General features: G+C 39.0%; 1 protein-coding gene across 1 annotated transcript in view; it reads left to right on the forward strand.

Moving 5' to 3' along the window:
- Nucleotides 1-17,006: 17,006 nt before the first annotated feature.
- HAPLN1 (hyaluronan and proteoglycan link protein 1) overlaps nucleotides 17,007-27,766 on the forward strand; it is a 77,378-nt gene continuing 66,618 nt past the window's right edge. The window contains exon 1 of the mRNA XM_082458223.1: nucleotides 17,007-18,512. The gene's annotated coding sequence lies outside the window, so the exon portion shown is untranslated. The remainder of the gene's footprint in view (nucleotides 18,513-27,766) is intronic.

Consider the following 27,766-nt stretch of genomic DNA (forward strand, 5'->3'; position numbering starts at 1 on the left):
CAAAAGATAAAATAATTGAGTAAGTTGATTGCAATCACATTCAGAAATGAGCTTCAAACGGGACATGAAAGAAAAGTTAAAGGGGGATGCAGGACTTGAGGGCCTAAATGGTATATAGTATGGGGACAGAGAAAAATTTGAAGGCTGTTTATATAAGGAGTAGGGGACCCAGAAACAGATCTGCTAGCAGAAGCCAAAAGCTTCTGCCTTTCACTCAAATAAGAAATGCCTTGACTCATTGATTCTGCTCTGCTCTGCTCTGGTCTGGGCTGGAGGGGAAAAGAATAGTCTGCAGAGTACCAGTGAGAGAACAGAGATAAAGGGAAAGCCAGAGCCAGAAAATAAACAGATAAATACATGAAAACAAATCCCTACATCATCTACAATTCAAGGAGAAGTGAATGAAACAGTTTGGCTGAAGCTAAGCATCAATGCCAAAGTGTAGGGAGGACTATAAATGGAAAGGTAAATTGGGATTAGAATACGGAAGGCACTGAAGATAAGCAGTGAAGTAGATTTTAACAGGTATGAATAATCACTTCTGGTTTTTAAGCTAGACTTTGGAAAGAATTAAACAGTGTAAAATGAACTAGAAGTACAAAAGAGGAAGGGGGAAACAACCTCTCATAAACAGCCTATTATATTCCAGGCACAGTAGCCAGTAATTTCACATTTAATATCTATAACAACTTGATGAGGCATATATTATAATTTTCACTTTACAGATGAGGAAATTAGGGCTCAGATAGTGATGTTCTCTTTTTACCCTGATTTCACTCATTTGAGCCCTTCCTCTTTTTTTTTTTTTTATTGGTCATTCTATACATGAAAGTTTATAGATTCTGTAGATATTTTCAAAGAACCAACTTCTGGTTTTATTGATTCCCTTTAATGTTTTCTATTCGCTATTTAATTTATTTTCAATCACTGTTATTTCCTTCCTTCTGTTTAGTCTGAGTTTAGTCTAGTTCTTTTGTAGCTTCTTAAGGTTAAAAGGTTAGGTTATTGATCTGAGATTTCTTTTTTTCTTCTTTAATCTATGTGTTTACAGCATTGATTTCCCTCAAAGCGCTGTTTTATCTGCATCACATACATTTTAGCATGTTGTGTTTTTGTTTTCACTCATCTTTAATGAAATTTTGCTTGTGATTTCAACTTTGACCATTGGTTATTTATGACTATTTTAATTCCCACATATTTGTGAATTTTCTAAATTTCATTCTTTTATTGATTTATAATATAATTCTATTGTGGTTTATTCTATCATCGTACCAAAACCAGACAAAGACATGAAAAGGAAACTACAGACCAACGTTCTTTATGAATCACAAAAATCCTCAATGTAGTATTAGCAAACTGAATCCAACAACATATAAAAGGATTATACACTATGACCAAGTGCGATATATCCCAGGAATGAAATAAATAGCCTTAACATCACAGAATCAATTACTGTAATACAACATATCAATAGAGTAAACAACAAAAACACATGATCACCTCAATCAATGCAGAAAAATCATTTCACTAAATCCAACATCATTTCATTTAAAAAAAAAAAAAAACCTCAATAAACTAGGAAGAGAAGGGAAATTCCTCAACTGAAAAAGGGCATCTACAAAAAACCCAAAGCTAACATCATACTTAATGGGGAAAGACTAAATAAAGTTTGTCCCCAGACTTCCCTGGTGGTGCAGTGGTTAAGAATCCGCCTGCCAATGCAGGGGACACAGGTTCGAGCCCTGGTCCGGGAAGATCCCACATACCACGGAGCAACTAAGCCCTTGCACCACAACTACTGAGTCTGTGTTCTAGAGCCCGCGAGCCACAACTACTGAGCCCACATGCCACAACTACTGAAGACCATGCGCCTAGAGCCCATGCTCCGCAACAAGAGAAGCCACCACAATGAGAAGCCCGCGCACCGCGACGAAGAGTAGCCCCCGCTCACCACAGCTAGAGAAAGCCCGCGAGCAGCAACGAAGACCCAATGCAGCCAAAAATAAATAAATTTTTTTTAAAAAAGTTTGTCCCACTAAGTTCAGGAACAAGACAAGGATCCACTCTTGCCACTTCTATTCAATATTGTACTAGAAGTTCTACTTAGGGAAATCAGGCAGAAAAAGAAATAAAATTCATTCAGATTAGAAAGCAGAAAGTGAAACAGATTTTACTCACAGATGGTGTGATCTTGTATTTAAAAATAGATCCAAGCTCATTCTTGTTGGCACAAGGCAGTTCCTTGCCTTTGTAGGACTGAGGTTCCTGTCTCCATGCTGACTTTCAGCCAGGGGCTAGTTTCACCTCCCAGAGGCCTTCCTCAGCCCTTACCATGGGGCCTCCTCCATCCAAGCCAGCGATAGCACATCCAATCTTTCTCCTGCTTTGAATTTCTTGACTTCCTCCTGATGGAAAAAAAAAAAAAAAAAAACAACACTCTGCTTTTAAAGGGCTCATGTGATTAGGTCAAGCCCACTAAGACAATCTCCTTATTATAAAGTCAACTGATTTGGTACCCTAGTTACATCTACAAAATCCTTTCATAGCAATACCTAGATTAGTGTCTGTTTGAATAACTGGGAGAAGCTATACGTACACCAAGGGTCAGGAACTGGGAGAGACAGGGGCATCCTGGAATTCTGTCTGGCGCAATACCCTTTTAACAAACTGGCTGAACTATTACAGCATTCGTAACTGTGTGTTTAAGAAATATATCAGTATGAGAACAGAGAAAATGAATGCTGAGCTGCATGGTGGACAAGCAAAGGTTGAGAATACATCATCGCTGTAGGGATTATTGACAGAGTATGGCATCAGGTGAGTGTGGCTAGAACACAGTGTGAAGTGGGAGGTGACAACTGAAGCCATACAGACAGGTAGAGACGGAGCTTTTATGCCCCATTGAAGAGATTAAGCTCTGTTCTTCGGGCTATGGGCACCAGGCACACAACATAGTTAAATGTCCTTGTGCATCGATTACTCTGATAACAGTGAGGAGGATGGACTCTGGAGCCTGACTGCCTGGGTTTATATCTTGCCTCCACCAGCTCTGTGATCAAGTTATTTAACCTCTATGTGCCTCAGTGATCTTATCTGTAAAAAGCAGATAATAAGAGTACCTGCTTTGGGAGCTTATCTTGGGAATTTAATGAGTTAATATAAATAAAGCACTTAGAACAGAGATTGGCAAGTAGTAACTGCTATTTCAGGGTTTGTTATCATCATTATTTAAAAGGTAAGAATGGAGAGCATTTAGAAGGCTACTAAAATAATAAAGATACAGTGACTCACATCAGTAAAGAGGCATTTAGACGGAAATGAGAAATACTGGGAAGTAAATCTGACTGGACTTGGAGATGGGTGAAGATGCAAGAGTAGCTGAGAATGATTCCTAGGCTTTCTGCTGCAGGTGAATGGGTAGATGGTGAGTCCATAAGCCAAGACAAGAAATAAAGAGAAGGAGGGGGCTGGTTTAGGTGCAGATGTTCACTTGGGACAGATGGTCAGCCATACATCTGAAAATTAGAGTCTAAACTCTGGAGATTCAGATTTAGGAGTGATTGACATGTTGATAATAAATAAACGAGATTACCTAAGAACAGGTAAAAAGAAAAGAGCAACAGACCAAGAATTAAACCTTGGAAACACTAAAGGGATGGCAGAAGAGAAAAGACCTGCAAAACAAAGCAGTAGTTAGAGATTTGTGAGAACAAGGAGAGAATATCATCACCAAAGCGAAAGGAATAAATAATTTGAAAACCATGTAATGTGGGCAACAGTATAAAAGTAGCATATGAGGACTGAATAGTATCCACTGGTTTTAAAGCTGACACTATTGATGCTGTTAGGAGAGCAGCAAAGCGGATGAGGCAGCGGCCAAACTTACAGTTGGTTGGGCATTAAAAGTGAGGGAAAGAAGATACTTTCAGAAGCTTCTCGAGGAAAATTTTGAAACAGTGACAGAGTTTAGACCAAAAAAGAAAAAAAAAAGTAGGTCTGTTGTAACGTGCAAGAGGGAAGTTCAAAAGGTTGAGTATTTAAATTAGTCTGCCCAGCATGACTTGTTTGTCAGGTTAATTATCCAGCGTGTAGTATTTTAAATTCTCCGTGATTACAGTTTATTAACATTTCTCTGTTAACTTAGTTATGAGTTAGCATTAATTTCATGTGAAACAAACCACCCGTGATTCAAATCTTCTAGGGAGAAAACTGGCTCAATGAAATGTCACTTTTGTTAGAGATCAAAGGTTTCCTTTTCCCCATATTTGTGACAGTGAGGCAGTTACTTCCTGATGCCATTTGGAGCCCTCAGCGGTTTTTGTTTTTGGATAATTTCCCATATTTGGCTAGAAAGATGTCAAAACTGGAATCTCCAAATACATCAGGAATTTCTGGGTCATCTTTAACTTGGAGATCATTCCAGCCTGGCCAGGCTTGGCGGTTCTTGCCTCCTGAGAAGTAACAGCTGATATTTACCGAGCAGTTTGCGAACACGGCTCGGGTTACGCTCTCTTCATGGTCATTTAACCCTCATATATCCGGGCAATCAGCAGCCCTTATGATCTTCATTTTGTAGCGGATAAATTTCAGTTTACAAAGGTTAGATGACCTGCCCGAGGACTCTGCTGGGGTGGGGCAGGGCCCAGATTTGAATATAAATAACCTGTACCAGGTAGTGGCTTCATCCTTTGCTTTTCCTCTACTTGCACACCATTCATTTATTCAGTGGAGGAAAAGCTGGGTTAAGAAAACAAGTAGCAAATGACTCATATTCCTAATGATTCAGGAGCCTGACTATTTATTATGGGAATAAGTCATGAATTACTTCCTTCCTTCTTTCCTGAGCTTGCCTTCTACCCACCACAGAACACAGTATCATCTTTACCAGAGAGAAAGCAGAAAATAGAAAAGGTAAATGTCACACAAGAGAGTCAATAAACGGGAAAAACGCAGTTCCATCTCCCTGTGTAGGGGAAACCCAGTCCTTTCCCCTGTGTTTCTCTTTTACTCTCATGCTACTGACACAGCCACACAGAACACTTTACTTCCAGTCACCGAATGTGTGGAGGTTTCTCCCCACACCAACAAACAGCACCCAATTCAGTTGTGGTTTGTGGAGGGGGACGGTCTTTCCCCCACATCACCAAGCAAAGCTCAGAACCTTAGCAGGGGATCCTGCAATTTAACTCAGTTCTGACACCATCTGCCCAGAGAGCGCATCAGATTCCACAGCTTAGGGGTTCAGGCCTATAAGACGGCCCCTCCCCTCCCATATCAGACAGGTGATCTGTGCTTCTGACCCACTGGCTACAGATTGGAGGCTCCCGTGATTCCCTCCTTGTTCGTCATACTCCAAGCAGAAGTCCAGGTTGCTACCTGTATTTCTGACTGCTATAAATCAGAGGTTCCCACAACCCCTGTCCTTGGGTTCAATTAATTTGCTAGAGCAGGTCACAGAACTCAGAGAAACATTTTGCTTACCAGATTACCAGTTTATTCTAAAAGGATATAACTCAGGAACAGCCAGACTGAAGAGATAAATAGGGCAAGGTGTGGGGAAGGGCAGGGAGCTTCCACACCCTCTCAGAATGTGCCACTCTCCCCAAACTCTATGTGTTGGCCAACCTGGAAGCACTCCAAATTCTCTCCTTTGGGGATTTGATGGAGGCTTCATTACAAAGACGTGATTGACTAAATCATTGGCCATTGGCAACTGATTCAACCTTCAGCCCCTTCTCCCTTCCCAGGAGGTCAGGGGATGGGACTGAAAGTCCCAACCCTCTAATCACGTGGTTGGCTCCACTGACAACCAGCCCCCATCCCTAGCTGTTGTCCAGAAGTCACCTCATTAACATAACAAAAGACACCTTTGTCTCTATCACTTGGGGAATTCCAAGGGTTTTAGAAATGAGGACCAATATCAAAGATATATTGCTTATTATAAATCACGATATCACAGTCAGCCTTAAGTAAAACAAGTAAAATCTCCTACCTCTCCTTTGTTTCCTGGCTTAGGTAAATGGGCAAATGGTGATTCCATAAGCCAGGGCATCTCTTCTGAAAAGGTCTCCTTGCCTGCAACGCCCCTTCCTCGCCCCTGTATGTGTCCTACCCATCACTGCTCTTCAAACTCTGGCCCTGTCATCCTACCCATTCCATAATCCAAATACGTAAATAATACATTGAGTGTCCATATTCAACAGGTTCTTTCATGCTTCAGGAATATTTCTTTTTTCTTTTTTTTCCTTAAATTTTCCACAAATAATCTTGTAGCTAATATTGTTTAATCTCTGCTTACCCTCCATAAAGGAATAGCTTCTAATCCTTACCTGACGCTTAAGAGAACTTTTCAGAGATGTTTCTCTTTCTCAAATTTTTTTCAGGTAGAAAATCTCTGCCTATCCAACAAAATGATAGCCCATCATATATCATTTTGCTGATCAAAAGTTTATGTTACCTTTCACATAATAACCCCTAATTACAAGTCCTGCCCCAGAAAGGAGGTAGTATGTCATCTTGTTTTCATGATGACCAGAAGATATAAGTTTAAAATGGTCCTCCTAGAGACCCTTTAACAACAACAACAAAACAACTCCAATGATGGGGATTCCAAATACTCTGGCTACCAGGTGGGAGCTATTTTTGAACAGACCTACTTCTTGCTGTCCCTCAAATTATACCACTAACCACTAACATTATACCACTAACATTGCTTCCCACTCTGTTTATAAGTAAGATCATCCCAGCTCAAAGGAATTTAATACCATTTCTTATTAATAGATCTGGAAGAAGACTTATGAGGAGGAATATATAAATTAGGGTAGGGAAACATTTTTCTCTCAAATGTCAATGTCATTCAAAGCTTCAATTAAAGACACCCTGGACATGAAACCTCATTTTAGTTAAGGAGTTTTTGCTCTTTTCTATTTTTATTACTTTTAAAATAAACTTTATTTTTAAAATACTTGTCAAATATTTGTCAATAACTTAACCACATGGTAGGCACTGAAGATAAAGCAGTGAATAAAATGGACTTAGTTTCTGCCCTAGGGTAGCCTAAACTCTACCAAGGAAGACAGATATCAAACAAGTCATAAAAATATGATGTTAAGGGGTTCAGGATGCTAAGGGAGTATATGACAGAGAAGCTAAAGCTGTAATTCTTTAAGACAAAAAATTTAGATAACATTCACTTCCAAATCTATTACATTTTTCCATCGTTTATCGTCCCTCATATGAAGAATACCTTAATAATGGGAGCAAAAGAAAACTTAAAGTTCTGGCCCTTTTCTGTTTCTTGTTCATATGTAACTGCACTCCTAAAAATGGTTAGGCCTCGGGTAGGCAGCAATCTTATCTATTATAATGATAACAGCTTAATCCGGTTTAAAATATCACTTTATAGAGACTGAAATTCTAAAACCGCATAAGCGGAAGTCTCTCAGTATTTTGGCAGATTAAATGGATGACTTTTCCCAAAATCTACTCCTCACGTACCAATAAAAACCAGAAATGATTACAGCCCCTTTTATCAATGTGCTGGTAAACACTTTTTAGGAAGAGAGAATCATGTCTTTGAGAAAAACCAACAAAAATTTACCTAGCAAGACAATTAGGATTCCAAAATTACTGAGCAATTGGAATTTTTCCAAGCATCAAAGATTCATAATTATAAACCTTTCCCTGACAGAACATGTGTTCTGTTGGACAGGAGGACGCAAAGACTTTTATGGAGAATCATTTTACCAATATATAAAGTACAAGTTCAACTAAGCATGTGACCTCAAAACTATTCAGAGTTACTGTAATGCACACTTTTCCAGTTCCCGCCACAGAATAAAAGCATATATATACATGTATGCTTTTACTCTATTATTATTTCATTGTCTCATGATGACTGAATAAATGAAAATAGCCTGAACAATTGTTGATGAATATTTTGATACAAGAACACAAACTAAACGATTTAAAGCATTAAGAACAGATTATCTTATTGGTCAATTAACCTTAACTAAAATAGTCATCCCATCAAAACAACAAACATGTATTGCATCAAATTACTTCATTCCTAAAGGTCAAGTAAAGAATGGAAATTACAGTCATGGGCCTGTTATTTTTCTTACTCTTTGATAATATCAGCACACAGAAAGAATACAGGCATTAAAATTAAGTATTTTATTATTTGAGTGCTTTTTTCCTCTAAGGAAAAAGATATCTTTTGACAGCCAGAACTTTGAAGAATCAGTGAGACAAAATATGCTTCAAGTTTAATTATTAAAAAAAAAAAAAAGGTGGTAGAAAGAAGTCATTTTCATAGTTAGTTTATAAAAGGGTAGTCACAAATGACATACATATTTTACATTGAAATGAAAATAATGCTGTGAACCTTAATTTCACTTTAAGTTATATAGTTGATTAAAACAATTCATGATTTTTAATAGCAAAATTACAAAATAGAAAATAATACCATTAATAAAGATTGAAAGAAAGTTAGTTAGTGAATATCAGTAGTAGCAAAGCAGCCTTCATGACAGTCTACTAGGCAGAAATGAAGCTTTACTCTCATTTAAGTATATATACTGAATTATACTGATATACTGAATTATTTTACCTCAAAACTTTTATTTTTCCCCTTCTATATAGAACTAGACAATATTAGACATATTTTGAAATAAATAACATGTATTTAAAGCTCCCTAATTTGTGTTTTTTAAGTGGCTTCTAGGACTATAAATTTTCATTCAGTATGGGATCTCACAGCAGCTCACTGTTAGCTTCTTAAATTATCTAGAGGCATTAAAAATGGAAACTCAGTCAGCGGTTGCCAGGGGTTAGGTGGAAGGAGGGATGCATAAGTGGAACACGGAGGATTTTTAGGGCACTGAAAATATTCTATGATACTGAAATGGCAGGTACATGTCATTATATATTTGTCCAGATCCACAGAATATACAACACCTAGCGTGAACACTGATGTAAGCTATGGACTTTGGATGATAAGAATGTGTCCATATAGTTTCATCATTTGTAACAAATATACCACTCTGATGGGGGGTGTGGACAATGGGGGAGGCTCTGCGTGTGTCCGGGCAGTGGGTATTTGGGAAATCTCTGTACCTTCCTCTCAGTTTTGCTGTGAACATAAAACTGCTCTAAAAAATTGTCTTTTTAAAAGAAATAGAATCTCAAGAAGGCCATGCACACAGTTTGTTTGTTTGCTTGTTAGTTTTTTACAAATATTCCAGTTGAGGGAGGGGGCTTCTGAGCTCTCCGCACACAATTCTAATAGTAGTACTCAAATAATAAGTAATACTCAAATAACACAAAGCCTTTTATCCACAAGAAAATCCACAAAGTGATCAAACCATAATACAAAATTATCAAGCATATTTTTTGCTCTACAAATATTTGTCTATTATTTTATGAGCCTAGATATACAGAAACGGAGCATAGTGACTGTCTATGAAATTGGAGTACAAAATTCCATTCAGCAGAGACCTATTTGTTTAAGAAACATTCATGCACAGTAATTTAGTAATGAAAAATATATATTTTAGGAGTTGCCAGAGTCTGATGAACCGCTATTGGTATATTCACTCAACTTGATCCAAAGGTAGTTTCTATAGCCTCCAAACAAAGCAGTTAATTCAAAGAGTAAAGAATGCCACTCTCAGGCCAACTACAGTAAAGCAGTGTAGATTTTAATGTATAGGTCACAAAACTAAATACACATCTTAAGGTTTTAGAACTCAGCTATCCAGCAAGCCTTATCAAAAAGTTTTTGATGAAGGAAGTGCTATGTTCAGAGCTATGGCAGAGGAAAATAGTATTACAGGCATGTAGAAATGGACCCCTGCAAAGGAGAACTGAGTCGGGGAAGGCACCAGGATGCTACTACAAAAGAGTAGGGATCAAATAAGAAAGGCATATTCAAAATGAAAGAGAGGTGACAGGTGTGAGAAACATTTCAGACTTCCCTCCAGAGTCAACAGATTACTGACATGGTAATTTCCAACTAGTAGGAAAGATCAAGCATTTGTGTGGCGAGGCATTAAGATGCTGAAGAGAGAAACTAAGAGGGAAAAAATAAAGGGCATAAAAATCAGTCAAGCTGGGTTTTAAATCAAAACACATGGCTATTTTTTATGAAAGAGAAACCTGAAAAGTTCGACTAGAAATCACTTTCCGATTTCTCCCTGCTAACATGCTTTCTCTATAATTTTGACGTGATTCAATTCATCAAGCTTTTCTCTACCCCTACGTGGGCAAGGCACTGTGCTTGGGATGGGGTGGAGACAACACTGGAAGATTTAAGAATGAATTAGACATGAACAAGCAATGTGCTCACAGTATAATGAGAGATAGATATATACCCAACTGATGAGTTGAGCTGTGCAAAGTTCCATAACAGAGATATAAGGTAATAAATGGAGAGGAAGAAATAATTAATTCTTAGCTATGTTCTGAAAGAAGTACATTGGTCACAACTGCATCCTAAGTACTACTCCGATTCGCAGACATGGGTGGCTCTGACAATTCACAGACTTAATCAGGATATGTGCGTAACTTTGGGGACAATGCCTTAATCTGAGCAGACTCAGTTTACTTATCCAGAAAGTAAAGGATTGAATTAAATCGTTTCAGCTTACTGTTCATTCTCAACACTTTCTATTTCTATTTAAGTGTTACTGGAAGGGGGTCAACAGAGTTTAGAATAGAGAACATTAATAGGGAAAAAATTCCTAGAGATCACCAGATTCTAAAGTTACTGACATTTCTTTCCATGTACAAGATGAGATAATAGGCACCTCAACTTTGCAAATTTTTCATGTTCCCAAATTACCGGCCTTTAAGCTCAAAAGAGATCCAACACCAGGCATTTGCACCAGCAAGCGAATATTCTCTAGTTCACATTAGGGCAGGATTACTGAAGAATTGTGGTGCATTCAGCAACAAGGCCAGTAGCAATTAGACACAAAATGGAGAAATACTTCCTCTTTTTCCTTTCTTTGTTTATTCATAAGAGCCTTCCTTACAATTTAACCTTTCGTGCCTTAATTTAGCCATATGTTGGAACAACTAGATTGTGGTTAAGGAAGAAGTGCAGATTTCCTATTTACAGTAGAATCAATTGACTGAGCTAGTCTGTGAAAGGAAGTTTAAGATAAATGCATGTAAGACTATTTCCGCATGTACTGTTCAAAGGCTCCCTCCAAAATCCTTTTACTTCCTCAGTGCTTAAAATAGACCACAAGCGAGCTTTCTAATGAACTTAATGCAAAAAAAAAAAAAAAAATAAGGGAGGGGGATATATATATGATAGATACATGAATATAAAGATATTGATAGGTATATTAGCTATTTTAAATACTGCCTAATGCCTGCCTAAAACCTGGATGTAAAGAAAGAATTAATTCTGTATTTCTGGTGATATTAAGAAAAAAAATAGATTTTACCTATCAAGTTTAGCATAGACCGATATAGACAATTTTAAAAACATCCAGATGTTTATTCAAAGTTTAGCATAGACCGATATAGACAATTTTAAAAACATCCAGATGTTTATTCCAAACCACTTAAGTCAAAATTTACTAAGAGGCGTGCTGTTCTAAGTATTTAGGTTAATATTCTCTTCTCGTCTCTAGTAGAACTATCTCTAAGCTTGGCACTTAACCAGTCTCTTCCTTTTGAAATTCTTCTCCATAGGTTTCTGATACAATATACTCCTGTCTTTCTCTCCATTTTCCTGACAAGGCTGGACTATTTTCCTTCACTTCCCAATAATCAAAGCCCTACACTTTGGTCTCTCCCGAGTAGTCTTGCCCTATGCCAACCTTGATGCATTAGCTAATTCACCCGTTTTACCCTAAGAAGAACTGTATATAAATCACTTTAGCTCAATTAGACTTGACATCCTTTTCTCTGAAGGTTATAGGGAGCAAGAAGAAAATACAATAAGGACTACATTTATTGATAGTTATAATTGGCCTAAATTTAAAATAACTATAAATACAAGCCAAAAAACATCAATATTTAAGTGGCTGATATTGTAATTCTAAGACAATAACCTTATTTTATGACTAACGTCAACCTAGTTTCTTAAGAGTAAAATATTTTACCTTTGTTGATTATCATTTATACAATCACTCATCAGCCAAGCATGGAAGAAAAATATGTATAATGTTTCCTTTAATTCTATGAGACCAATAACAATGATACAAATTATTAATCAACCTCTGATGATTTACTATTTATGCCACTGGCTATTAGATGCAAAATACCCTGAACTAGCTTGTTCAATAACTAGCTTTCCTCATTTGTTCTTATTGTCTCTCCTGAATATAAAAGATGACATTGTCATCTTCAACAACAGCAATAAATATTTTTTGATCAGCTTCTACCAGCAAGGCTGTGTGCTAGAAACTGAAGATACAAAGATATTATATCACCCCTCAGAGAGTTTACAGTACACCTGATTTTAAAAAAACTAAATACATGAAAATATAAATAAAATGCAAGGTAGTATAAAATTGGCCAATGAGTGCTCTTAAGAGTAATATGGGATTGTGAGTGGGGGAATTCTTAACAATCAACACAGCACAACAAAGGAGATGGGACTAAATCTGGGCCCTACAGCAAAATGAGTATAACCTAGTTAAAAATCAAATAGACATCAATGTACTGAAAAATTAAAGAAAGAGTTTGGGCATTCTGGACAAAAGAAACACACTGAGGGAACAATAGATTACAAGAAAGATGCTGTGAAACCAAAACCAATCCAACAGACAAGCCAGAGAACATGCAGGCACTTAACTTCTCAGGAGTTGAGGATATTTATCACTTGGTATGATATTCATGTGGCCTCACTAGCTTCTGGAACATCTCTGCTTTTAACATTTGAACAATTTATTGCCTAATTACTTCTTTTGCCCTTTGAAGAGTTTCTCTGCAGGACACTTTTGGAGAGTGAGAGTACAAAAAGTGGGCCCTTGGAAAGTCATCCCACCCATTGCATTAAAAGCAAAATAACCTTTTATCAAATGCTTTGTGACCATTTAAAATATTGAATTTGTATCTTAATCATGGAGTTCAACAGGAATATAGCCTGTGGGAATGACTTAATTACAAATGATGTCTTTCTCATGGTTATGCCCATAAGCCCAAGGGATGCTTTAATGAAGTTCTGAGCCCTCAGACAGGAAAGGTCAAATGGCTTTCCTCCCCACCCCCATCCCAGTATCTCAGAGTGCATATAGCTGCACCTTTTTCCTAGCAGATGTTCCACCAGGTATGATATTAGTCTGAGGCAAAAATTCCAGGAAACACATATTCACTGGGAGGGAGTTCTCTGAAATTCAGTAGATAATAGAGCAGCCACTTTCAGAGTTTGAAAAGGAGATGAATTTAGATAATCTCCATTTGAATATAAATGTATATTTCATTAGAAGTGTAATATGCCAGGAGGAATACCACTCTGCTTGCAAATTTATCACACATTAAAGATTCATGATATTTTATACCGATATTTTTTAAATGTTGAAAATGTTCCTGCTATGTTTATACTATGCACATATTTAAGTCTGTGCTAGGTTAAGCCAGATGAATTGCCTTTTTTGGTAGGTCAAAAATGGTTGAATATTCCATTTTATCTGGTTCAACCCAATTACTCAAATTGTCTTACAATTAGCAAAAGAAGGCGAAGTTACATTTTATAACACCATTCTGACCTATTTTTCATTCTTAAAAAATACTTTTGTATTATGCTAAACAAGGTCTTTTCAATATCCATTAGCTCTAAATTGGTATTGGCTTTTCCAGAACCTTGATTTGCCATTTAATTTCTAGGCTCTGTATCTCTAGCACTTAGCCAGGTAATTTAAGGTAAAACATGAATTTTAAGCACATTAGTCATTTTGAAAATTAATTTTGAAAATGTTTGGTTTTTTTTTTTCCTTGTAATTTAAGAAAGCTGCTCTCCCTGCCTTCTCCAAAACAAAAACAAAATACTTCATTAGGCCATGAAAGACATGTTTCTGAAATTCAGCAGGACCCTTTGGGGCCCTCCCAGATACAAATCCTTTCCGTGTCCCCAGTTTCTTGTTTGTAGGAAATAGGTTTCATTCAGCCTCCTAGATCTTACCTGAGTTCCAAAGGGCAGATTCAAACAATAGCTAATCAGGGATGTGAGGGAATGCAGAAACAGGGGAGGAACAGTCAAGAAGCAATAGTGCAGCAATGGGTCAGGGTCCCGGTTCCCCGCCTCCCCACCCCTGCTGAAGGGATATACATAACAATATCTTTGAGTTCTTCTGCAGGAACTAAGACACGTACCCTGGTGGAGGATGGGAACTTCAGGCTGAGGACCAGGTTCCGGGAAGCAACACCCTGTCACCTCACCACCAACCAATCAGAAAAAAGTCATACACTTCGCAGCCCCTACTCCACATTTTGCCTATAAAACCTTCTCCGCGAAAACCACGGGGGAGTTTGGGGTTGTGAGCACGAGCCACCTGTTCTCCTGGCTTGGCCCTGCAATAAGCCTTTCTCTGCTCCAAACTCCAATGTTTGTTTGGCCTCACCATGCATGGGGCACACAAACTTGCATTCGGGAACATTTCCACATGAATTATTAATGTTAATAATTAGAAGGAATCTTCATACCCAGAATACTCTTTTGATATGCTTTTCCTAGAAAAGATATTTGTGTCTTCTAATATTTTTCTACAACTTATACCTTTGAAAAATTATTTAGTCATGAAAATAGATTTGTACTAGTTGACTTACTTGATTTGATTTTTTTAACCCAAGCTTATTATAATGACTTTGCCCTGATGCATAATTATAATGACTGATCAAAGTAACGCATACCTCTATAAATAGGTACAAAACTGAACATTAACTAAACACAAAAATCTTTTTAAAAAGACTTAAAGCTAATTCCAGTGTAAATTTTAAATAATTAGTACACCATGTGAACCCCCAAGTGAATCAAAATGTATATAAATAATATCAATACATGTATCCATATCAGTAAAATTAAATATACACTATTGACAGGTTTAAGTACTTGTGATTAAGAACACTGCACTGGGGATCTTTTAACAAAGGCTAGTGTTGGGCTGCACCCCACAGGCCTACAAGCTTTGCATATGCTGAGCCTCAACCTAAGCGAGAGCCTGGAGGCAGTGCCAGAGACGTCAGGGGTTTAATGCAGCGGTCCCCAACCTTTCTGGAGCCAGGGACCAGTTTCGTGGAAGTCAGTTTTTCCACAGAGCGGGGCGGAGCGATGGGGAACAGCAGATGAAGCTTTGCTCGCTCGCCTGCCGCTCACCTGCCGCTAACCTCCGGCTGCACGGCCCAGCTCCCACCGGTCCGCGGCCCAGGGTTTGGGGGCCCCTGGTTTAATGGAGAGGGGAGGATCTTACATGTCGGAAGCAAGGTCCTGGAGCAGCACCCCATCGAGTGCAGCAGGCATCGGGCAGAACATGGCAGCAGTCTTGGCTCCCGGCGGAAGGGGAGGTTACTAATTATAGGGCGAATTGAAGTCAGGTTGGCTCATTAGTTACCAGGGAAACCAGCAGAGGGGCATGCCCCTCCCCACCCCTTTAATAAGCTATCCCGGTGGAGATGTTCTGATCTAAAGATTAGAACAATCACTAGCTGGGGCTAGAGGCAAGTTTGTAGGAGGATCTCTCAGGTGAGTAGGGTTTAAGTAAAGCAGGGCCTGGTCCACCAGGGGATGTAAAGAGAGCAAGAGAATAGCCATCTCAGGTGGCCTGACTACACAGCTAGCAACTGGCCTATCTGGGAAGATAGGAAATAGGGGTGGGGAAGGATTGACGAGAAGACTCTGGAAGCCTATCTCAATTGGTAGGGTTTTACCTGAAAAAAAAAAAAAAATTCTGGTACAACTCACTGTGATCTAAAATGCAAAACAGATAGTTTTATGTGGCTAATAAACAATTTCTGAAGAGAACACATTACATTCTCTTAATGCTCTGCTGGAGTAAGTATGTGCATGGAGAAGGCCGCAGAGTAAGAAACACGTGCCGTGATGGATGGACCAGCTAATCTGATTTACTGCCCAGGCAACTCCCAGAGATTAGGTGTTTAAGCTGAGGGAACAAGATCAGTATTCTCACTATATTTATATCATTTCCTAGCCACGTACCACCAGCTTCACCACCTTTGTGGAGCTTTAATGTAAAAAATGTAGGATATTTGTTCTTAAGTCCAATTCCTTTATGTTCCTTAAAATACATACCATCCTGAACATTTACAAGAAATAGCATAAAAACTCTTTTCACAGTTGAAAGCCAGAGATGTATCTTATTTTTACTGGCAGTTAATGTGAGGCCTACAGTATAACAGCTGTCTCAATAGCTACGAAATTAACGACATAAAATTGCAAAGCCTAGAGCGGCCTGTTCCCTGTGAGGACAAACAGAAAAAATGAAAAAGAGGCGCCTTGCCCAGGTTTTGAAATTACAAGAAAAGTGTAGAATTGCCTGCTGGAGGATTCGTTTTTAATTATTACATTTCGAATATAACTGTCTTCATTCAGCCAGACTTTGTGGGTGTTCGGTTTGTCTTTGGAATAAAATCTTTTCAAGAGGCACTTGTAAATTTACCAAAGACTCGAATGGCAAGGGTGAGCCTGGGGGCAGGAACCGGTGAAATACATCAGGGAAAAGCGGGAAAGAAGACTTTTTTTTTTTTTTTTTTGAAGAACTCTTTCCCGCCTCTCTTCTAAGAGGGAGCTGCCAACACTGCTTAGGTTTTATCTCCAAGACAATAGCGCCGCTCGCCGCCTCCAGCGCAGCTCAGACCGCGCGCACCGCCCTACTCGCGCCCCTGCCTCACCTGTCCCCCTGCCGCACTAGCTCACCAGACCCACGAGTGACCTGCTCCACCGGCGTCCCTGCCTCACTGGTCCCCGTGCCTCCCACCCCACTAGGTCATCTCCCCACGAGTCTCCCGGCCCCGCCAATCCTCTGCTCCATCAGTCCTCTGGCTCTCCAGAACCTCTGCCCCACCGGTTCCCCTGCCCTTCCAGTGCACCAGTTGAGCGGCGGCCGACGTGACGAGCCCGCAGCCCGGCCTGCGCCTCCCAAGCCGGCGGGCGAGAGCCGGGAGCGCAGCCCCGATTCCCTGAACGCCCCTGAGCGCCCTGCGCCCACGGTGCCTGCACCCATAGGCTCCCAGGCGGACCGGCCTGCGTCTCGCCTCCTCCCTGGCCAGGGGCCTCTCGGGCTTGTTTGCTTGTCCTCATCCCCGGGCCAGCCCTGCTCCCTCCTCCCGGCGGCTGCAACAGCCGTTTGCTTCCTGCGGTGTGTTTCTTTTTTTCCCCTCCTAGGCTCCATCAAAGGTGGCTCTGTTATTGAAATATGAAGCCATTTCCTCTCCAAAACGCTTGGTTACTCAAAGCGGGAATCAATGGACCTATATACTCTCCCAGAAGTTATAAATAAATGTCTATTTGTTCAGGAGGCGTTTTCCCGCGCGTCCCAGCATCTTCCCCAGTGGTTATTTTAGGGGCGCGCGCGCGCGCGCGTGTGTGTGCGCGCGCGCGCCCTGTACCCATCTGGTTCTAATCCTGGGTATGGATCCATAAGCCAACCCCACCCATCCTGTCTGCCCCTCGCATTCTTCACTCTATAAATAAATCTAGGTTCTCTGAGCTCTGTCATCCAGGGATACGACAGCAGTTGTTTGTTTGTTAACGGAGATTCAAACTCAATATCAATACTGAGCCCAGTAAACAAGAAAGCATACTTCTGGCAATTTGGGCGAAAGGGTACCTCAAGTTTAGGAAGCTTTATCCGCTGTTGTCATAATTACCTTTCTACTTGGTTACCCTGGATCTACTTTGGGGAGAGGGAGGCGGGAAAGCGAGGACCTCTCCTACCTTTGGATTTTCCTTTTAAGCAGAGGCTAAAAAACAAAATGAAAATTCACTGTCCTCGCTTGTCTGCCTCACCCCGCTGCCCCACGATCATTCCACAAGCCCCTTGCCCCATCCCCTCTGGACAGATCCAGGAGGTGTGCTGTGAGTGGGGGGCTTGTGGTTTTCGCTACCGCTTTGCCTGAACCCCAGAGGAGCGAGTTACTCGGGGATAGGAGCAGAGGGCAAAGTCATCTAACAGGCTGCTGTTTCACAAGGTCTGGGCACTGAGCTGCCCCTCCTTTCCTCCCTGAAGTTTGCATGAAGTGCACGTTAGGCTGTAATTAGGGGATCTGGGAGGAGAACTTTCCTGGTGACGCTGCTTTGCTTTTCTTCTGCTCTTGGTGAGAAAGTGCCTCCTTCTTCCCAGGACCAGGACCTCTGCCATCCAGCGCCACAAAGAGACATTCTGCGCGGCGCAGGCACACACACACACACTCACACAAGCACACACACTTACCCAGAGACAAACTTAAGGTGAGAGGAAAGAGCCCTAGCTTCACTTGATCTCCAGGCTCCAACTTCAGCAGGACTTGAGAGCATCTGAACTTCTGGATTTTAGGACAAGGTAAAACTTCCATAATTTTTTTACTCTTTCTGTCAAACCTTGATACCTTTAAGATTTCAGAGAGCAATTCATATCATGATATATGTATACATTAAAATAACTTCTATTTTCTTTAATTTTCTTTTGAGTTTAACATGACATCTCAACTTTTTTTAAGATGCATATTGTCAGATAAAATACTGTACTGCAGTAAACAAGCTCAGTCTCGACTGGGGCAAGAATTAAGTCCAGTATCCCAGCTTTTGCTAGTGCTACCGTAAATCTGGTAGATGCATGGTTTCCAAGTGGCAGCTTTTCCATCTGTATTTCAACAAACATTTTTATAACACCTGAAAAAAGGATAGTATAGACTGAAGAAAATGCTGAGGAATGGGAATGTCCATTCCACATGTATGAGTTTTCTTTTAGAGAATATGTAAGTGTATGTGAAAAAGAAAGTTACTGTAATCATAGGTAATACCTGTTAGATTGATAATCTTTGAGATGTTACCAGTTTTGGTCCACTCTTCTCAACTTAATTTTGAAATTAAGATCATAGAATTATGATGCTTTTCATATATAGAATGATGTTGGTAGATAATATTAATGCACTGAAAAAAAGCTGTTTTAAGTCATGGTTGGTAAGATTACTTTTTAAAGTTGCTTAAAGGAATTATTTGTGTTGAGGCTGTTTATTTACCATCCTAAGCAAATCTGAACTCTTTTGGATTGAAATGAAGTTGTTCTCTTCCGTTGACTATGACTGTTGTGTTCCAAATAAGATGATTTATTATTTTGAAAATAAGTTATTTTATTTTCATTTATCCCTGGAAAAATACACAAAGTAGCCAATACATTTGGGAGTTTTTAGGGTGGAAAGTGTTCCTGTACACGTTCCAGCGTGATGTCATAAAATCAAACATACCTCTTGGAAGTTAATGGTTCTTAAGAAATAAAGCCTGTGAATTAATTTCTGAATGCAATGTAATATTTATTCATTACAAATGTAGTTTCTGGTAACCATTTCGATTTGATTATTTCAGTGTACTAAATTTGCAGTCATTTTATACACCCTTTAGTGACTTATTTTAATGGAATCATAAAATGGGAATATTGTTCCACCGAAAATACATCATAGCAGTTCTCTTTGGATAACTTTTAGTGTGATATTTCTTAATCCTTACATCAGTTTTTAACTTCAGTTCCATATATTTTTATGAATAAAGAAGTTTTTCTTTCATTCAGTAAAATAGAATGTATGCCAAATGCTGGTTGAGCATTTAAGCTTTAGCCTTTAGACACTTTGAGACTATATGTTCTTAATAATTTAATTTTTAAGCTAAGAGAATGACTACATGTTTTGGTAATCTCTTCAGAAAATTGAAAACAGCTTAAAAATGGGAAAACTAGATAAGAATTAATTTTGTTTAAATGTAACTTAATGATCAAGAGAAACCCAACAACCTGCAGACCACTGGTCTCCAAAGAGAATGAACCTAGAGGCCAGTATTCCAAAGAGGAGTGTTCAGTGGGCCTGGGCTTTCTGTGAGAAACAAGCAAGAGGAGAACATCATGTTCTTATAAAGTGAGCCATTTATTGTCAGCTAGGCCCTGTCTCTCAGAGGAATGACTGACACTGTAATTTAGAAGAACTGAAGATACTTTCACAGAGAAGAATTGATTCATTATATCCCTAGTGGTTTCACTTCCTTTTCCTTCCTTTGGGAGCTGGTAACACATCCAGGATAAATACATTCGGCGAACTCAGAAAGATGCTTTATGAATAGATGGTCTACTAAACAGTCCTGCCTTTTAGCATCTTGGATGTGGAATGTCGGTATTTTCTGAGTAGTTGAAGAAGTCTTTGAATCTTAAGGTAGCACAGCACTTCATCTTTGTAAAGATGAACAAGAGGCATATTCAGAAAATAACTCCCTTTTTCAGAAATGGTTTTCTTTTCATTTCCTTTTGCCCCATGCATGTTTTATTTTCCAGGTTACGTTTTTTAAATAATGGTATTCCACCAGTTAAAATTCCAGCAAAATGCAGAGCAAATTTGAAAATAACCTTTACATTATAGTCTTCTGTTACCTTTAGTTAATTTTCTGACCTCCTGTATTCCTTATTAGTAACCCTAGTTCTTAGCCTATGGTATTTAACTGTATTTAGTCTGTTATTTAAAGGTAACGATATATTGTTGGGGAAAAACTGGAATGGAAACCTGAATATTAGGATTTTAATCAATAGTGTTTAAGGAGGATTAGAGGAGACAGCTGGTTAAACAAATATTAGGTGTAGAGTGGACGCGATGGTATAAATTAATAATGCAGCTCTTTATTTACACTATGAATGGGAGAGTCTGTGAAGGTTCCACGTGTGAAGCACGGTCCCTATGTGCCACCTAGTGGACGAGTCAAAGAAAGCTTTCTCACCAGCCTCTTAGTAAAAAATTCTGAGATTTCTATTTTGTTGTCATTGAACACTAACTGCAGGCCAGACGTTGGGGTAGGTGCTCAGAGTAGAAAATACAGCAGCTGACTTTTGTATAATTTAAAAATCAAGGCACCACTTAACGGTTGATTAAATTCCCGGTAGTTGCATTTAAAATCAGTTTACTCTTTACTGGGTAATTTACCATCAAATTTCTGCCTTCATGAGGATACAGTTTAATAACAGTAACTGGCTTCTAATACAGGATTGGTTTTTGGCAGAGATGTCATGACCTAGCTTAAAAAAGGGTGGGGAGAGTTTGAATCTTGAATCACTTTCTCAAATGGAAATAAATTTCTGTAAAGTTTACTGTTACTGATTTTAAGTGGGTAACTAATGATTAGCTTAAAAGGTTGGCACACTGATACTAGCACATATTATTACATATTCTTTAGATTTTTTTTCACTAAATGCAAAAGGATAAGAGTAAAAATTGCTTTTGGGTAGTGAGGTATGTTTTACAGAATATTGCTCTCAGACACTAATGATCAGCATGTGGAACAACTTCATCTATACCTGTTGTTCATATGTAGTTTTGAAGCAGGAACTTTGCTTCTAATTCGACATGATAGAAAAAAATCTTAAGCAAGAACAATTACAAGGAAAGCCACTGTTGGAAAAAAGCATCAGGGGTTTCCCTGGTGGTGCAGTGGTTAAGAATCCGCCTGCCAGTGCAGGGGACATGGGCTTGAGCCCTGGTCCTGGAAGATACCACATGCCGCGGAACAACTAAGCCCGTGCGCCACAACTGCTGAGCCCACGAACCACAACTACTGAGCCCATGTGTCACAATTACTGAAGCCTGTGTGCCTAGAGCCCATGCTCCGCAACAAGAGAAGCCACAACAATGAGAAGCCCACGCACCGCAACGAAGAGTAGCCCCCGCTCGCGGCAACTAGAGAAAGCCCCCGCACAGCAACGAAGACACAACACAGCCAAAAATAAATAAATAAATAAAAATCATCAGGATATCATAGGAGATTAATCCATCAGAATATTGCACAGAGACTTTTGAAAAATTTTTCTCTGGGAGATATATGAATTATCACTCCAATTGGTTCTTTGCAAGATATATGACTTAACGGCAACAGTGTTCAGCACATCAGCCTTAATCAAGACAAGTTCTGAAATTCAGATTGGAAGGAAAAATGCCTCAGTCGGGGGGAAAAAAAATGATTAATTTGTTGCTTGCTGAGCTCTGAAGGTGTAATCCACAAATCGAGTTAGGCCTGCTCGTGTGGAATGCAACTTTCCTGTTTAGGGGACTTTGGTTTTGTGTACAACAGCGACACCTACGCTGTGAAATGAGAGCTGCTCATTAAGTCTTTCTTCATTAATGCCACAAAATTATAGCCTGACTTGATCGGAGGTAATGGCTGGAATCAACATCAACAATCATGTAAAATAAAGCATATTATCTTAATTCTTATTTCCAGTGAGTTATTATCCACCAGAAACACAGCATTCTGTTAATGATTTCATCTGATCATCCTTGTGATTTAGCGTGAATCATAGATTCATTTTAGTGAGAGATTGCCTAAAAGTCAGAGGTCCTCAAAGTAGAAATTTAGTCATGAATTGGAAAACCGTTACAAGAAGTTTTAACAACGGTTTCAGGCGACTTGATACTAGAGAAGAACAAACTCTACAAGAGAGAACCAGCCAAGCTTTCTGAAATGGTCTGACGCTACTGGGTTCTTGGCTGTATTGTAGGAGCTCCACATAATGGCTTTCTCCAGTGGTGGAGACCTGGAGGGGGCTTTGCTGGGGCTGAAAAGTTCTTTGCTATGTTAAGACAAAACCAGGTTTGTTTAAAATAGCAAATGTTGCTGGACTATTTTGAGCTTCTATTAATTGTTTTATAGCTCAATAGGGGATAGGGAAGTGATATCTGAGATGGGGGTATTGCAAGAAAGCCAGGGGACTATTTGCAAAACAAAACAAACAAACTCACAGAGTTTTCTAAATAACCTAAAAAAATTACGGAAGTTCAGGGATAGGTCCTCAGTCTTATAAGGGCAACAGAAATTTCCCCTTTTGGCCAACCTTGCTTAACCCAAAGAGAACACAATTTACTTGATTGGTTCCAAAATTCTGATTACTATATTCCAATTCCATTTACTTATTAAATAAAATCCAATTAAGTTAATAACATTCAATTATTTTTATGATAAATCTGGATTTTCTTCAACTTTTCACAATGTTTTATGGATAGTGTTTCAGCTTAGTCTCCACCTATATGATGTGAATTTTCCTCACTTTGACTCTCTTATTTGGAATTTGGGGATCACCTCAATCGATCATTCATGCGTTCATCTGTTCATTCAACAAAAATTTATTGAACATTTGCTATTTGCCAGGCGCTGTGCTAGCTCTGCGTGCTGGGCCCTTCACTTTATACCATGAAAATTGATACTAAAAAAATCAAAAAGCCCACATTGATGATAATGAATGGAAAATGTTGCAAGATCCTGAGGTACATTTTAAGCGACAGAAACAACCAAAATGTTCTCGCCTCATAGTTTTTGTATTAGGAGAATTTTGAGCATGCATCTTTAAAATCATCTTCCCTTGTTTGCCATCTCCTAGCTGAGTAAGAGCTTTGTTTCTTGGTTGTGTGGGCACAGATGGGCCTGAGAGCGCAGCTCTGACACTCCAAAACCCCAGGAGGGCAAGGGTTCCAATAATCTGTCTATGCGGATGGGCAGGAAAAGCAAAAATTCATTTGCACACAGCTGCTGTCCGCCAGTTGGGAACTAAAATTCAGCCTGAGCACAGAATGATTTCGTGCTTACCATTTGCACCAGGCTCCATGCTAGGTGTTACAGAGTCACTGGCTCAAGGAGTTCACAAGCCAGTGGAGAAGACAGATGGACGCACCTCATAAATCACTAGTAAAATGTGCCAAGTAGGTGAAGCTGGCCTTCCTAGTATCCTGGGTCTCTTTCAGTGGCACTTAGCCAAACTCTCCACCAACCCCCGCCCCACCTCTTAAACTGCGACTCCTGCTCTCCGCTCCCTACCCCAAGAATCTGATACTTCTCTGTTTATTGATTTCTTGACTGACTGATTACACCCAAGTGTGAATGAGTTTCACTCACGCATTTACATTTCAAGCCTTTTATCTCTGTAAAGTAAATGTTTTGTTTTCTGTGAAAAGAATTTCAAGCATCTGGGGGCCTTCCCATCCTTACACCACAGTGTATAATTAAGCCGATTTAGTCCTCCATGGTCTTCAATCTCTGTTATCCCCATTCCCTATGTGAGGCCACAGAGATTCCCTCAAGGCCTGTTTCTAGAAATGTGCAGGACCTTGGGTCCTGCTAACCCACGGCCTGAACAACCTGTCCTTCCACGCTCCCCACAGGGCTTGGCCCAGACACAATCTCCCTCCCCCACCCCAAGGGGCATCCCAGCCCATCCCTTTGAACCCTCCTGTTCTCTTTGCTTGGGGGTCCTCTCAGCCCTTTGTTACCATGCTTGGGTGGCCGCCCCTGGACAGGTAGAACACCTATAGCTTCTTATGTTCTGTTGTTTGAGCCCTTATGTCACCCCAAATAGATGGACGGAGCAGTGAGAATCCACATATTCAGTCCAGAACTCCTCTAAGTCAAGGTTTTGAAGGAGGAAAAGACAGGGATATGCATAGGACAAGCACAGGAATTGGCCATCATATTGAAAATATGGGTCAAAGCCAGCATCTTTTTAAAATGTGTGCTCAGGTATTTTCCAATTGGTTTCAGAGAAATTTCAACATCAATGCTGACTACAGATTCTGGAAAACTAACTGGAGGGAAAAAAAAAAAAAAACTGTGAAAATTTGCCTTGGCTTTTTAAACAAATGATCAGAGTCATTTGTTTAAACATTTTCCTATTTTATATTTGACATAGGGCATACAGATAATCACGTTATTAGTTGTTTCAGATTTATTTATGTTTTCTTTGATTATACTCCTTTGATTATGCCACCACTGATGCTCCTGTAATATAAAGATGTGTTCATCACTTTTTAAATTGCTAGGACTAATGACCCAGATTGAGAGACTTGGTTTCCTTCCCCTACTTCCCTGCAGCTTAGAGGATAGTGATCTTTGACCTGCATCAGTCACCTAGCTGGGGGATATGAGTGCCTGACATTCAGTAAGTGCCCTATAAATGCGTCCTGTTGTTTCCATCAGTGCCTAGTACCGTGCCGAACTTGGGGCTTGAGGGGTCTCCCCACCTTCTCTTCCAAGTGCCTATATTTCAGATGTCTGAACACCTCCCAACCCCAGGCCATTCCCTGACTCTGCCTTTGTTTCCTTATCAGTCTTCTTCTTATCTTTCAGTGTCATTAAATTCATAAACTCTTCTCAGATTAAAAAATAATTATTGGTATAAAATTAATAATGTAAATAAAATTAATGGATAATTTTAATAAATCTCTAAATTTAAGGAAATTGAGACTGGAGGAAGGAAATGAGTTTAGAAAGGACATGGAACAGTATAGGCACGATCTAATAAGGATACACTGGATGGGGGAGAGAATTTGAGGATCGTGTGAATGTTTCAAGGGCAGATGATAACATGAAGAGGGGTGCAATTGACTAAGATTGGGAATAAAGGAAGAATAAAAGTTTCTGGAGAAAACGGTAAGTCTAATATAGGAAGTGCCCATGGGACAGCCGAGAACTCATATTAGTTAAATGTACATACTTAGGTACAGGGGAGAAGTCATGGCTGGAATAGATATTTGGAAGTCTTTAGTATTAAAATGGTAGTTGCAAATCATACGGAAGAGAAAGGAGCTCATTCCAAGGAAGAAGAAAGGGAGAAACAGTTGACCAAGGACTAAAACCCAGGAAAAAATTGGTAAGAATGAGTTTGCCATTATTTATAAATGATTTTAACTTTCATTTTATCAACAATAAATGTCCACCGAGATGAATAACATCAATGTTTTATTAATTCTTATATCTCACAGTCTTAGTCAGTCCTCTGCACATAGAAGGTGCCAGACATGTTTGTTGAATTAAATGAAATTAAAATCGCATTTCCGAGCCTTCAGGCTCTAATGACAGATTTTCATAATGATAACCCTGAGCATGGGTAAGCCCCCAAAATGTCTGAATTGCAGTTACTTATTCAATTTTGTCCAGAACTGAGCTAGCTTTAATATATGTTGTTGCATTTTGTTGTTTGAAAATCAGTAATCAATGTGTGGTGTAGATGGTAATTCACCACAGTACTTGATTAATCTTAGCCCATGTTGTTTAGCTTAACATACAAATGAGTTCGCCACAGAATGTAGCCTAGTTCAAGTCCATTTATAATTCTTTTTCTGGTTCCTTGGTCCTGAAGACCTCTAAATCTTAGGTCAGATTTGCAGCCTAGAATCCCGGATTTCTCTGCACCTTGCTTTTTTTTTTTCCTCCTAGTGCTTCTCCCTCCTGTTGCCCCCTACTTGGATTACCATGTAAACTATATTGAAGAATTGAGTAATTTTTAGTATAAGTATGTCCCACATATTGCATGGTACATTCTTATACTAAAGAGATTATTTGCTGTTTATCTGAAGTTCAAATTTAACCGGTATCCTGTATTTTCCATTGGCTAAATCAGATAACCCTACCCACCTCCCACATTTGTGTTACTAAAGCCAAAATATGGCAAACAAGAATTTCTTCATGAGACTTCTGAACACTCTCCTTGTAAAGGCCAACAAATGAAGTTACTGAGTGAATGTTCACGAGTGAGATAAATGCATTAAAAAGATACTGTAAATAAAATTATCTAACTACAATATACCAATCAAGATGCAAATTTATAAAACATTTATAACTACTGTATGATATACCCTGGATACTAATAGCTATCTTAAGAATGCCATGAGTGTCTATCAGTGATGTGTTTTAGTCTATTTTAAATATTTAAAAATAATGTACGTTTCAAAATAAAACTTTTTAATTTTCACATCTTCAAGTTGGCAATAATGATAAAACAAATTAATTGCTTTTAAATGAAAGAGAATACATTTAGAAAAATTTATATAATGTACAATGGCTATAAACTCTTAAATATTCTAACTGCAGAATATCTGAAAAGGATCTTTTCGCTTAATTATATGTCCTATTGTAGTTGTGCTGCCACCTTGTGATGTTTTGAGGTATGACCCAATTTAACTCAGTCCATTAATGTGTTGTACCAGATTGACAATTCGGTCAATGTTACAATGATTCCTCACATGATTAATATTTTCCATTTCACTCAGAAATGCCACATATTTTAATACCAAGAAAGGGCCCTCAAGTATTTAATGCAAATATTTTCTAGGAGTTTAATGTATTATCTGCAAATTAGTAAATCCCTCGAGATAATCGCTAAATTATAAGTCATTTATTACTGTACTAATTTATGTTTTATGGGTGAGTATAGGTTGTATCTGCCTGTATGTTTGGTCTACTTAACCTTTCAACCTGAATTTCCTATAAACTCCTTGAACCCAACATGTCCAAAATTAAACTCATTATCTCCCTTCTACCAAACCTGGTCCATGTCATCTCTATATAGCTACCAAGACATTTCATTTATTATCCAAACCAGGACACTTTCGAAAGTGAAATGAAATGGGGTGCCTTACTTAATTACTCCAGCAAAACAGGTATAAACCAAGAGTGTCTCAAGCAAACCGGTCTTCTTATATATAAGTTAAAAATCATCATAATCCCAATCACCCAAACTAGAAAATGTGGAGTCACAGACTACTGTTTCACCGAACAGACCTGGAACCTCCATCTCAGACTTCC

Source organism: Balaenoptera physalus (assembly GCF_965194825.1).
Source record: "Balaenoptera physalus genome assembly, chromosome: 3".
NCBI classification, from domain to species: Eukaryota; Metazoa; Chordata; class Mammalia; order Artiodactyla; family Balaenopteridae; genus Balaenoptera; species Balaenoptera physalus.